A 12,393-nucleotide genomic window follows, 5' to 3' on the forward strand; every position below is an offset into this window, starting at 1 on the left:
ATCCTGGGTTGTATCAGTGAAGAGTGAGTGCCATCCTGGGTTGTATCAGTGAAGAGTGAGTGCCATCTTGGGTTGTATCAGTGAGGAGTGAGTGCCATCCTGGGCTGTATCAGTGAAGAGTAAGTGCCACCCTGGGCTGTATCAGTGAAGAGTAAGTGCCACCCCTGGGCTGTATCAGTGAAGAGTAAGTGCCACCCCTGGGCTGTATCAGTGAAGAGTAAGTGCCACCTTGGGTTGTATCAGTGAAGAGTAAGTGCCACCCTGGGATGTATAAGTGAAGAGTGAGTACCACCCTGGGCTGTATCAGTGAAGAGTTAGTGCCACCCAGGGATAAGTGACACGCGTAACACTGGATTAGTGAGGCAGGCGTGTGTGTCAGCGCGTGGATCACCTTGCTGTTATATTAGGCTTGCCCGTTTGCCTCGTCACTTTCCGTGTGTGTGTGTGTGTGTTTGTTTCACTGTTTGATCTGCTGCAGTCTCTGACGAGACAGCCAGACGTTACCCTACGGAACGAGCTCAGAGCTCATTATTTCCGATCTTCGGATAGGCCTGAGACCAGGCACACACCACACACCGGGACAACAAGGTCACAACTCCTCGATTTACATCCCGTACCTACTCACTGCTAGGTGAACAGGGGCTACACATGAAAGGAGACACACCTAAATATCTCCACCCGGCCGGGAAATCGAACCCCGGTCCTCTGGCTTGTGAAGCCAGCGCTCTAACCACTGAGCTACCGGGCGTGTGTTAGAAGGGAGAGGGGGTGCGTTTTGAGTGGGGCGGCACATTTCAGAGGGTGCTCGTACAAGCGAGGCTACTTGATGTTAAGCCCGTTCAATATTTCAGACTGCATAATTGAAGGTGCGCAAAATATTGATTTAAAGTTCATGTATAGTATATGCAAACATAACAATCAAGTGTAGTATACATAAGCACACTCTTTTATTACTATTTGGGGCGGCATTTTCAGGTTTTGTCCCGTGTCAATGTATCTCACCACACCGGACTGCTAAAGTGTCCACGAGTTGATAGTGAACATTTCCACGGCGTAGCCTGCACTCATGCTCTACCATTAGACTAGTACGGCATGGCGGTCAGCACTATGTACAGTATATAAACACTGGTACCCACATTGTAAAACATGTTCTCTCTGCCTGTCTTGTCACTACGAGGAGTCCACGGTGCGTGATCTCTCTCTCTCTCTCTCTCTCTCTCTCTCTCTCTCTCTCTCTCTCTCTCAGCACAACAGTACAGTAAACATTTCTTTCAACCTGTGCCTACAGTTAACATTAATCTACTGGATGTCAGTACTCAGTGGTTTTATAATTAAAATTTGCAACTTTTGATATAAGATAAGATGCTTTATTCGTCAAATTGTTTTACAAAATGTAATACAAAATGAAATTCATTTTGGCATTAGAGCTTCTTAGTAGTTGTATACACATTAAAAAGATAGATAAAACCAGAGATATCCTACACTGAAACGCTCTGCTCTCTCACCACGACTGTTTTCCAAGGCCACAGAAATAGTGAGCCTGCTCCTCAGTAGTTTTTCGCTTTTAAATAACGTAGAATTATTGTTAATCTATCACCAGAACCATGAAAACATCCTTGAAAAGAGCTCTGTAGCCTATTAAATAAAAAAAAAAGCTATGGTCCCTCACCATGGTTGACTGTCAAGGCCACAAATTATATCTCAGTACCTCCATTTTATTTATTTATTTATTTGTTATTATTGATTTATTTATTATCATGTATTGACTTATTATTATTTTTCTTTTTTTTTATAAGTTAGCCTTTATTAATGAAAGCAACCAACTTGTGTCATTATTATTTATCTTACTATCTCCATTTTATTGATCTACTTTTATATTATTATATATTGACTCATTTTCTACACAAGTCACCCATTAAAGATCAAAACGTCTAAATAAATATAAATAAGGTCATTCTTTTAACTTGAGGTGCGTACACATTTGTTGCATTTCTTCGTATCGTTTCATCGTTGCGTATCACCCAGTGATACGCTACGATCATATCCGCGTGCTGCATCATCGTTGCGTGGTGCAACAGTATCATTCACTGTCTTAAAAATGTGTAATATATATATATATATATATATATATATATATATATATATATATATATATATATATATATATATATATATATATATATATATATATATATATATATATATATATATATATATATATATATATATATATATATATATATATATATATATATATATATATATATATATATATATATATATATATATATATATATATATATATATATATATATATATATATATATATATATATATATATATATATATATATATATATATATATATATATATATATATATATATATATATATATATATATATATATATATATATTACACATTTTTGAAGACAGTAATATATATATATATATATATATATATATATATATATATATATATATATATATATATATATATATATATATATATATATACATTTTTGAAGACAGTGAATGATACTGTTGCACCACGCAACGATGATGCAGCACGCGGATATGCATCGTAGCGTATCACTGGGTGATACGCAACGATGAAACGATACGTAGAAATGCAACAAATGTGTACGCACCTCAAGTTAAAAGAATGACCTTTATTTGTATTTATTTAGACGTTTTCTTTGATCCTTTAATGGGTGACTTGTGTAGAAAATGAGTCAATATATAATAATATAAAAGTAGATCAATAAAATGGAGATAGTAAGATAAATAATAATGACACAAGTTGGTTGCTTTCATTAATAAAGGCTAACTTATAAAAAAAAGAAAAATAATAATAAGTCAATACAAGTTAGCCTTTATTAACCTGCATGACAATCAAATTGACACCAGTATGAGTAATATTGAAATGTAAACAAAAAAAAAAAAAAACATGCAAAATAAGACATATAGCCATCATAACATGTAGTCATCATAATAATAATTGATTAATCAATACAACATACAGGCAACGTAAGGATAACCGATATAAACATCATAATGTACAAGATAATTCTTAATGTCCTATTTATACATAATCATTGACACATTGATAAGTAACATGAATCATGAACAAATCAGTATCATGAACATTGACACAAAGGCAATAATACTTGTATTGTAACTCACAGTGTAATAGCAATTAACTTAATAATTTTCAGCTGAGTAGCAAATAGCAAATGAACTATGACATAACACTTACGACAATGAGGGTCGGCGTTAGACAGAATAAGATGTATGGAGAAATCAGAGGGCGGAATGCAACACCTCTCTCACTGACGACCAGACAGAATCTGCCTCCTTCAGAGGCAGCTGGGGCACACCACATGCGACCTATTTCTTCATCCCCTGCAGAATCAGCAGCGATCCTCTGTGTCCGTATCTATCCTACGCGCAGCGTCATCAGTCTTTGCACATAAACAACCCTTTCACTACCTCTCTGCATCTAAGTTAAACTCCGTACATCTTCACTACTGTTACTTACTGCTATATTTACTAATGCTCATATGTCCTTAATACTACAAGTTATGATAATTAACTATTCTCTTATTACTTAGCATCCTCTATCGCCAGCAGCCTCACATCACATGTTCATATGTCGTTAATACTACAAATTATGATAATTAACTATTCTCTTATTACTTAGCATCCTCTATCGCCAGCAGCCTCACATCACAGTGTGAGGCACCACAACTGGCGATTACACTGTCCCTCTACCCTTTCGCTGAGATTTCCATTCTTGGAGATTTCAATGTTCACCACCAGCTTTGGCTTTCCTCCCCCTTCACTGACCACCCTGGTGAACTAGCCTTCAACTTTGCTATCCTCCATGACCTAGAGCAACTGGTGCAACACCCTACTCGTATTCCTGACCGTCTTGGAGACACGCCCAACATTCTTGATCTCTTCCTCACCTCTAACCCTTCTGCTTATGCTGTCACCCTTTCATCTCCGTTGGGCTCCTCCGATCACAATCTCATTTCTGTATCTTGTCCTATTTTTCCAATCCCTCCGCAGGATCCCCCAAAGCGAAGGTGCCTCTGGCGTTTTGCCTCTGCCAGTTGGGGGGACCTGAGGAGGTATTATGCTGATTTTCCCTGGAATGATTATTGCTTCCGTGCCAGAGACCCATCTCTTTGTGCTAAACGCATAACAGAGGTGTTAGTATCTGGCATGGAGGCGTACATTCCTCATTCTTTTTCTCAACCTAAACCTTCTAAACCTTGGTTTAACTCAGCCTGTTCTCGTGCTATACATGATAGAGAGGTTGCCCACAAAAGGTACTTGAGCCTTCCATCTCCTGAATCTCATGCACTTTATATCTCTGCCCGGAATCATGCCAAGTCTGTTCTTCAACTTGCCAAACACTCTTTCATAAATAGGAAATGTCAAAATCTTTCAAACTCAAACTCTCCTCGTGACTTCTGGCATCTAGCCAAAACATCTCAAATAACTTCACTTCTTCATCTTTCCTCCTTTATTTCATCCTGATGGCACCACTGCCATCTCTTCTGTCTCTAAAGCTGAACTCTTTTCTCAAACCTTTGCTCACAACTCCACCTTGGACGATTCTGGGCTTGTCCCTCTCTCTCCTCCTCCCTCTGACTATTTCATGTCTACAATCAAAATTCTTCGTAATGATGTTTTCCATGCCCTTGCTGGCCTAAACCCTCAGAAGGCTTATGGACCTGATGGGGTCCCTCCTATTGTTCTCAAAAACTGTGCTTCTGTGCTTGCACCTTGCCTGGCCAAACTCTTCCAACTTTGTCTATCGACTTCTACCTTTCCTTCCTGCTGGAAGTTCGCCTACATTCAGCCTGTTCCTAAAAAGGGTGACCGTTCTAACCCCTCAAACTACCGTCCTATAGCTTTAATCTCTTGCTTGTCTAAAGTTTTTGAATCTATCCTGAATAGGAAGATTCTCAAACATCTGTCACTTCACAATCTTCTGTCTGATCGCCAGTATGGCTTCCGTCAAGGTCGCTCTACTGGTGATCTTCTGGCTTTCCTTACTGAGTCTTGGTCATCCTCTTTTAGAGATTTCGGTGAAACTTTTGCTGTTGCGTTAGACATATCAAAAGCTTTTGATAGAGTCTGGCATAAAGCTTTGATTTCAAAACTGCCCTCTTACGGCTTCTATCCTTCTCTCTGCAACTTTATCTCATGTTTCCTTTCCGACCGCTCTATTGCTGTTGTGGTAGACGGCTACTGTTCTTCTCCTAAACCTATTAATAGTGGTGTTCCTCAGGGTTCTGTCCTGTCACCCACTCTCTTTCTATTATTCATTAATGACCTTCTTAACCAAACTTCTTGCCCTATCCACTCTGATGATACCACGCTACATCTTTCCACGTTCTTTCAGAGACGTCCAACCCTTCAGGAAATTAACAGATCACGCGGGGACGCCACGGAACGCCTGACTTCCGATCTTTCTAAAATTTCCGATTAGGGCAGAGAAAATCTAGTAGTTTTCAATGCCTCAAAAACTCAATTCCTCCATCTATCAACTCGACACAACCTTCCAGACAACTATCCCCTCTTCTTCAATGACACTCAACTGTCTCCCTCTTCCACAATGAATATCCTCGGTCTGTCCTTTGCTCATAATCTTAACTGGAAACTTCACATCTCATCTCTTGCTAAAACAGCTTCTATGAAATTAGGTGTTCTGAGGCGTCTCCACCAGTTTTTCTCGCCCCTCCAACTGCTTACTCTGTATAAGGGCCTTATCCGTCCCTGTATGGAGTACTCTTCGCATGTTTGGGGGGGGGTTCCAGTCACACAGCTTTGCTTGGTAGGATGGAATCGAAAGCTCTTCGTCTCATCAACTCCCCTCCTCTGACTAACTGTCTTCAGTCTCTTTCTCACCGCCGAAATGTTGCATCCCTTTCTATATTTTATCGCTATTTTCATGGTAACTGTTCTACTGATCTTGCTAACTGCATGCCTCCCCTCCTCCTGCGGCCACGCTGCACAAGGCTTTCTTCTTCCTCTCATCCCTATTCTGTCCAACTCGCTAATGCAAGAGTTAACCAGTACGCTCAATCATTCATCCCTTTCACTGGTAAACTCTGGAACTCCCTCCCTGCATCTGTATTTCCGATTTCCTACAACTTGTCTTCTTTTAAGAGGGAGGTATCGAGGCATTTGCTCCCCTAATTCTGGCTGACGGTTTTGACACTTTTTGTACTCTTTGGAGAGCCAGCGCTCAAGTGGGCCTTTTTCTAACTTCTTTTTTTTTTTTTTGCCCTTGGCTGGCCCTCTTCCCTACGTAAAAAAAAAAAAAATATATATATATATATATATATATATATTTTTTTTTTTTTTTTTTTTTTTAAGATTTGGGAGTGGAGCAAGAGGTGGGAAATGGAATTTAATCTGAGCAAAAGTCATGTGATGGAGATGGGGAAGAGTGGAAGACGGCCAAGAGGGTCATATAAGATGGGTGAAGAAGTAGTGTTGAAAAAGGTGGAAAAGGAAAAGGATTTGGGAGTGATAATACAAGACCGTATTGAGGCTCATATTGATAAGATGTTTGGAGAAACGTATAATTTGATAAGAAATATTGGATTAGCCTTTCATTATATGGATAAAGATATGATGAAGAAATTAATTAGTACGGTAATTAGACCAAGATTGGAATATGCTGGAGTGGTTTGGTCCCCTTATAAAAAGAAGCATATAGAGAGATTGCAGAGAATGGCAACAAAAATGGTACCGGAATTGGCAGAAATGACCTATGAGGAGAGATTAAAAGAAATGAATTTGCTTACCTTGGAACAAAGAAGAGAAAGAGGAGATTTAATACAGGTTTATAAACTGTTGAACGGACTGGATGAAGTGGATAATGAGCAAATGATGTTGAGAGAGGAAAACTTAAATAGAACTACGAGATCGCATAGTAAAAGATAGCCAAGGAATATGCTTGAAGGATGTGAAAAATATAGTTTCCCACAAAGATGTGTGGAGGTGTGGAATGGTTTGAGTGAGGAGATGGTGTCAGCGAGGAGTGTGCATAGTTTTAAAGGAAAGTTGGATGTGTGTAGATATGGAGACGGGGCCACACGAGTATGATACCCAGGCCCTGTAAAATTACAACTTGGTGAATACAACTAGGTGAATACACACACAGCCGGAAATTCAAATATGCTACCGTTAAGATAAATTTTGTTTCTCTCTCTCTCTCTCTCTCTCTCTCTCTCTCTCTCTCTCTCTCTCTCGGACACGGACACAGAGAGAGAGAGAGAGAGAGAGAGAGAGAGAGAGAGAGAGAGAGAGAGAGAGTTGCGGCCACCTAATTCGCTGCCCTGGACTCCGCTTAGGTCTACGACGGAGTCGAACGGACTGATCTCATGAGCTCCACCTCCTCTACACCCGGACCTGAAGCAGCTGCGTGACGTCATGCGCCAAGTCGGTTCATTTTTACTCAGAAACGGGATAACCCTGTATTTTCTTAATCCTGTCCACATGAGGGTAGATGCGTTGCGTATCATTCCATTGATGTGACGGCAAAAGACCGACAAATGATGGATCGAGCCCGTTGCGTATCTTTGTATCATATTTTGATACGCAACGGTGCAACGCTCTCCCGTCCACACTGCAACGCAACGATGATACGATACGTGTAAATGCAACAAGTGTGGACAAGAGGCTCGCCCATTTGTCTCACCGTACCCGGGATTGGAACCCGGGCCCTCTCGGCTATGAGCTGAGTGTGCCTGTGTGTGTTTATTGTTTTGGCTCTACTCTCCCTTCACCACATTGTCATGAAAACATAAATATGCAGTTTTCTTTCTCTGGTAATGTGTACACACACACAAACACACACTTGACACATCACTGCAGTTTATCAAGGTTAGTTAATAAATTCCTTACACTTTTTGTCTGCCTTACTTTATGATTAATTATCGCAAAAGTACTCAAGAAGCAAGTAAATTAAATAAAAAGTATACTCTCTCTCTCTCTCTCTCTCTCTCTCTCTCTCTCTCTCTCTCTCTCTCTCTCTCTCTCAGGAGAAAGAGATTTGAAAGATATAAAGAGACAAAAGAAAGAAAATAGTGAAAAGAAAAGAAAGCAATAGGATGGAAGGGCAAAAGAGGAAAGAGAAAGAGAAAAATTTAGGAAGAGAAATTTAAAAGGAAGAGGCCTACAATGGCACCAATCGCTATCTGTGTAGTTTTCATTGTTCGCCAGCTGGTTTAATTCACAAGTTGGTCCTGCCTATCGCGCCGAACTGTCGCTCTTGTGGAAGCCCTATTAAAAATATATATATATATATACAGATATTCATGCCTACATACCTCGTAATATAAACGTTTGGTTATTCATCTATGTGTCTGATTGAAAATTACATAAAAATATGCAAATATATGTTCCTAATGGTGCAAAGTATGGATGTACCAGTGTCCCATCAAAATATTTTTTGTAAGTCTAGTAGTACATATATACCTTATCACAAAATTGTCGGAGTTTCTGCATAGGATAATGCTCCACTCAAAAAGCGTAGAGCAAATATCACTGAGTAGCATTTATAAAAAAAAAATTTCGGAGTCTGTGCCGAAATAACCTGGCCAACATTACCGAAACCGAATTTTCTTAACTGAATCACAACAAGCGAACTTGGTATGCCTTTTGATCTCAGAAAGTTTCTCAGAGTTGGCACTGTCCATTTTCTAAGTTCATCCTCACTAATATCCATAGTGTTATCCATAGTGAAGTCGTTGTGTAGCGAGTGTGCAGATGGCTCTTAACACGCTAGATTTGTTTACGTTTCGATAGAACAATCTCGGTGCATGTTAGACAATATCCTCTATAGAGTCTATACTGTTAATTTCTTAAGACTATTAATTGTTGTGATTTTCTGTATGAATATAATTTATATTAATTTTTATGGAAAGAAAAAGGCATTAAAACTACGCTTTACCTATTAATGATCTTTTCTATTTTTTGTCCCAGAAATGGAGATGGAAAAGAAGAGCGCTCGACATATATATAAGCATTTCCACTTTTTTAGCTTATATGCCACGAGTACATTCTCAGAAAGATTATAAATATTTTATTAAACCATTTAATATTTACACAACGTGCAGAAAAGTACGTTCCAGTTGACCAACTTGCTGTGAAATAATTAACCCATCTGGCGGTTGAAGGCACCTACATAGTAGATCGCGATCGGTCCCAATTGGCACCAATCGCTATCTGTGTAGTTTTCATTGTTCGCCAGCTGGTTTAATTCACAAGTTGGTCCTGCCTATCGCACCGAACTGTCGCTCTTGTGGAAGCCCTATTAAAAAATATATATACAGATATTCATGCCTACATACCTCATAATATAAACGTTTGGTTATTCATCTATGTGTCTGATTGAAAATTACATAAAAATATGCAAATATATGTTCCTAATGGTGCAAAGTATGGATGTACCAGTGTCCCATCTGTAAGATAGCTAGGCAGGGGAGCGAGACACAGGGACACACGTCTCTCCTTTATTGGGCTCGGCCACGTACAAATAATAATATATCCAATATCCCCCCGTAAGATAAATGTGTGCCTGCAACACATTAATCTGATATGTGTATGAGCATAACGGGCTACGACGGCACGGGAGGGGAACGAACTAAACTTGGAATGGAGGTAAGTATACACGTACGGGTGAGGAACAAAAAGAGAACAATACCTTTGAAAATAATAATACAAAATACAAACTAGAAGAACGATGGTTTTACCTGGCCTGAAGTCTGTCTGTGTATGTGCGTGTGTGTGTGTGTGTGTGTGTTACACATAGTCGCTCAGCCACCCCGGTCGCCGCACCTGCCTCCTGGGTGCGGGGCGTAGCTGAGGTTGGGTGGGGGTTGAGACTTGTGCGGGTGTCGTGGTTGGTTGAGCGGCCGGCGGGGTTGGTGGGCGCAGGGTTGGCGGTGCGGGCGGTGGGGTTGACTCAGCGACGGGCCGCAGATGCTTCCTGTTCCTGAGGCTTATTCGGCCGCTACCATCAAGCCTGACGGTGTACTGCCTGTAGGGCAGCGCCTCCACGATCAAGCCCGTGCGGTCCCACGTGCCCGAGGCCTGGTTCTGCATCCTTACTCGTGTGCCGGGGGACAGGGGCCGGAGCTGTCTGGGTGTGCAGGTTGCCATCAGGGTGTTGCCTTCCTCCCCCATTTTCACTTCTCTCTCACGCAGCGTCCTTCCCCAGTGCCTGTCCACCTTGTAATGTCGTCGGGCCGTTGGCACGCCATCACGCAGCTGCCTTCCGGTGGCAAGTTGGGCGGGGGACTTGTTGACAGATCGCAGCGGGGTGTTAAGGTACTGCAGCACAGCGAGGAGGTTTTGTCCGTGTCCAATGAGCCCCCGCTACCTGTGTTGGCTCTGATGATTCTTTTGGCCGTCTTGACCGCTGCTTCGGCCCGCCCGTTTGACTGTGGGTACTGTGCTGAGGACAGGCGTGCAATGACACCCCACTTCTTGAGGAATTCCGACATTTCCTCGCTCGCCAGGTTCGGCCCCCCATCAGTGGACAGCTGTTCCGGGGCGCCCCATCGCGTGAAGTACTGCCTCATTTGACTCTTGATTTTATTAGATGTAGCACCGTGTGGGAAATGGGCGAGTTCTAGCCATCCAGTGAGCCTGTCAGCGTAGACCATGTAGGTGTGCCCCTCATGCTGAAACATGTCCGCCACTGTGGATTGGAATGGGTACTCTGGGGCGGCGTGATGACGAGTGTTTCTGAGGGCTGAGAGGAGCGTGCGTCTCGCATGACGTGCACGACGCCCGGTAGTGCTGCAGGTCCCTTCCAACCCGGGCCAGTATACATTGCCTTGCCCTCCGCAGCATGGAATCTAGCCCTTGGTGACCAGCGTGTAAGTTTGCTGCTACCTGTGGGCGGAGGGCTCAGGAATCACGAGTCGCACACAACCCTGGTCAAAGGTGTATGTGACAAGGTCTTGAGAGACTGCCAACCGGTCCCTCACGCCATAGAACGGGCGCAGGCAGGCCACTTCTTGCGCCTTGTGCAGGTGCCAGTCCGCGGCCAACACTTTGGCCAGTAGTAGTTGGTAGACAGGGTCGTCGGCTGCAGATTTTCTCACCGCTGACTCGTCGAGAACGTGACCCTCGTGTTCGGCTGTGGCGATGACCACGGCTGCTACTGCCTCGGTGAGGTCCTCATCCAGGTTGGCGTCGGTGTCTGTGGTGGGGCTTCTGAGGGCTGGGTACCTGGACAGGAAGTCGGCTGCGGCGTTCCTTTTTCCTGGCAGATATTTGACTTGAAAGCGGTACTGTAGCGTTCGCTCCTTGAGCCGGAAGAGTCGTGGGTTGATGACTTCTGTGAGGGCCCTGTCCCCCAGCAGCTTGGTGAGAGGGCGGTGGTCGGTGACGATGGTGAGGTTCGGGCACCCCAACAAGAACAGCCGGGCTTTCTGGAGGCACCACACCACAGCCAAGGTTTCCCCCTCTACCGCGGCGTAACCAGTCTCGGCGGCCGTGAGGTGGCGGCTTCCGCACAGGGCCAGACGCCAGCCCGCCCTGCAGCAGAAGGGAGCGGCAGCAGACGAGCAGTGGCAGAACTGCTGCAGGATAATGAATCCAATGCCCTCCCTGCTCCAGTCTGTGAGGGCAACTGTGGGGCGGGTTTTGTCGTAATATGCCAGGCCGTCCTTTGCAAGCTGGCATATGGTGTCCTGAGCGCGGCGGAATTTCTCCTGCAGGTGCTCGTCCCAGTACACAGCCTTTCCGCACGGCTTCTTCAGGAGCTCCTGAAGGCGTTCATGATTGGGGCTGTGGCGAGGAATGGGGCAAGTTGATTGACAAACCCGTACCACGACCTGATGTCTGAGATGGAGGGCTTGTCAGGCATCCTGAAGCTTTTGATTGCCGCTAGGCGCTCGTCTGTGGGTTTGTACTCCTCCCAGCCGAGGCGAAAACCCACGAAATCCACCTCCCTCCGTGCGAACTGGAATTTTTCAGGCTTCAAAGTAATCCCCTTGGCTGCACAGGTCGCCAGAAACTCGTACGTGTGCCAGAATGCGTCTTCGATGTTGCTGTCGTAGAGGAGGGTGTCGTCGATACACTTGTGCTTCCTCACGATGCCTTGGATGGCGTCATCGAAGCGCTTTGTGTATGCGTCGCCAGCAGAACAGTGGCCCATGGGGGTCCGGAGGTACCTGAACCTCCCCCATGGGGTGATGAAGGTGGTGAGACTTCGACTCTCCTCGTCCAGCCTGACTTGGTGGTACCCCCAATAAGCGTCAGCCACTGTCTTGAAGCAATGTTTGGGGACACTAGACACCATGTCGAAGGGGGCGGGGGTGTGGTGTGTCTCTCTGCGGCATGCGGCGTTGAGG

The sequence above is a fragment of the Portunus trituberculatus genome, chromosome 21 (genome assembly GCF_017591435.1).
Source record: "Portunus trituberculatus isolate SZX2019 chromosome 21, ASM1759143v1, whole genome shotgun sequence".
In the NCBI taxonomy this organism is placed as follows: Eukaryota; Metazoa; Arthropoda; class Malacostraca; order Decapoda; family Portunidae; genus Portunus; species Portunus trituberculatus.